Source organism: Hippopotamus amphibius, chromosome 10 (genome assembly GCF_030028045.1).
Source record: "Hippopotamus amphibius kiboko isolate mHipAmp2 chromosome 10, mHipAmp2.hap2, whole genome shotgun sequence".
NCBI lineage: Eukaryota > Metazoa > Chordata > Mammalia > Artiodactyla > Hippopotamidae > Hippopotamus > Hippopotamus amphibius.
The window spans coordinates 67316701-67319113 of NC_080195.1; the positions used below are offsets into that span (position 1 = coordinate 67316701).

General features: G+C 31.2%; 1 pseudogene; it reads left to right on the top strand.

The window, feature by feature from the left end:
• The first annotated feature begins 258 nt into the window (after window positions 1-258).
• On the top strand, window positions 259-687 carry LOC130830356 (eukaryotic translation initiation factor 1A, X-chromosomal-like; annotated as a pseudogene).
• Window positions 688-2413: the final 1726 nt, after the last annotated feature.

Sequence of the window (2413 nt, forward strand, 5' to 3'; positions counted from 1 at the left end):
AGCATTTGATGCATATATTAGGAAAGAACAAAGATCTAAATTTTCACCTTAGAAAGCTGGAAAAATAGCAAATCAAATCCATATAAGAAGAAAAATATAATGACACAAGCAGATGTCTGAAGAACTAGGTTTTGAGACACTCTAGTGCTTGGTGACCTGGCTTTCCCCATTTGTGTCCGACATAGCCCCTGGAGCCCCTTGGAGAATCCCTGATGCCTGAATAGGAGTCAGAGATACCTTGAGGCTGCAGTTGCTTCCATGCTCAAGAATAAAGATAAAGAAGGTAAAAACAGATGCAAATGTTAAGAATGAGACTGAACCTGAAAAAAGAGAGCTTGTATTCAAAGAGGTTGAATAAGAATATATGCTCAAATAATAAAAATGTTGAGAAATGGATGATTAGAAGTGATGTGTTTTAATGGCATAAAGAGGTTATGTCACATCAGAGGGAAACTGAGGAAAAAATTTGCATAAATATTTCAGAGATCTTACTGGTTGGTCTACAAGACAACCAAGATAACAGAGCTGAAATAATTTTAAAATACAATGCAGATGAAGCTAGAAGGCATATGATGAGCTTCCGGAGCACACTAAATTCAATAAAACCAATTCATTTGGTCCTGAAGATATATACATAAACCATTTGATGACATTTGAGATGATAAAGAAGATATTGATAATATCTAAATTGAACTAACATTTTATGTTCCAATTTTCCTGAGGATTGTTTTACCATTTGGATTTTGGCTTTGATCCTGTAAAAAAGATTAAAATTTTATTAGCAGAGAGAAACTTGTCAAAGCAGACTGATTTGTTTCCAAGGCATTTGCGTCTCTTTAAAAACTGGTGACGCTGAATATCTTAAATAAAATGCTAAACGCATTTTGTTCTTTTTCTACAGTGGAGCTTATAAGTAAAAGACCCCATTTCCTATTTAAAAGGAGAAAAAAATGCCTTTTTGACTTTGACTATTTCCAGTAAGTAAATGGATATTTTGAAATAAACCATTTGCCCTACACTCATTATAGAGTATGTTTAAGCCAGTTTTGATTAGCTCGTTGACTGTACAGTGTCTTTCTATATACTGTATCAATACCTAGCTATTCCTTTGAGATTTCAATACAATTTAAGACATGCAGAAATCTGCATTTGAAGTAAGAAGTGATAGTTCTGTTTTACATATTTAAGTGGCATGTGGCTATTTTATGCTAATTTTGATACCATGTATATTATTTTCATGTTCTTATTTTGCCACTATAAACATATCAACAAAAATTATTCTCAAAACTCAGTTTTTGGAACCTGGATTTTAATAACAATTTTGAATATGTAAAGTACTAACTCAACTAAAATTCAACACTAGGTGGCTCCCAGCCATCTTAATAGTGGATAAATTGATATATTTGGACACCTTTTTTTGTTTTCACCTGCTGTGCATAGGAAATTTCCCAAATGAGAAAATATTATATTTTGATCATATGCATGCATGTAGAATTTTTATAGCACAAAATATTATGTTAAAAGTGTCATTTTATTTTCAGAAGTCATATACATAAGCTACAACTTACATGTTTGAATAACATGTTTGATAGTTTTTAGAAAAAGACTTCATTTGTACAAGTTGTTATAAAATTTTCATGTACATATAATTTTTTTATAAAGTACCCAAATTATCCATAAGCTGGGGCAAAAGGAAGGAATAACAGCTTAGTGAGAAGATGGTCTCCAATTTCTGAATGGAAGAGCTAAAACAGAAATATAATTAAAACTGCGTCATGCTACAAAGTTAAAAAATTAGAAACAAAAATTAGAGCAGAAATCAGTGAAACTGAAAACAGGAAATCAATACAGAAAAGCCAAAGAAACTGAATGCTTGTTCTTTGAAAAGTTCAATACAATTGATATAGCCAGGCTAACAAAGAAGAAAGAGGACACAAAAACTAATATTAGAAATGAAAGAGGGACATTACTTATCCTATAGACATTAAATGGATAATAAGGAATACTATGAAAAACTCCATGAACATAACTTTGATAACCTAGATGAAATGGACCAATTCCTTCAAAGATACAATTCATCAAAATTCACACAAGAAGAAACAGTCAATCTGAATAGGCCTGTATCTACTAAAGAAATTGAAAAATGATAAATAACTTTCCAAGACAGAAAGTAGCAGGCCCATAAGCATTCACTGGTGAATTCTACCAAACATTTAAGGAAGAATTTATGTGAATTCTATACAATCTTTTTCAGAGAATAGAAGCAGAGTAAATACTTCCTAACTTATTCTATGAGGTCATTACCTTTTTATCAAAACCTGACAAACATATTAAAAGAAAAGAAACCTACAGACCAATATCTGTTATGAACATAGACAAAAAATTCCTTGAAAAATATTAGCATATTGAATCC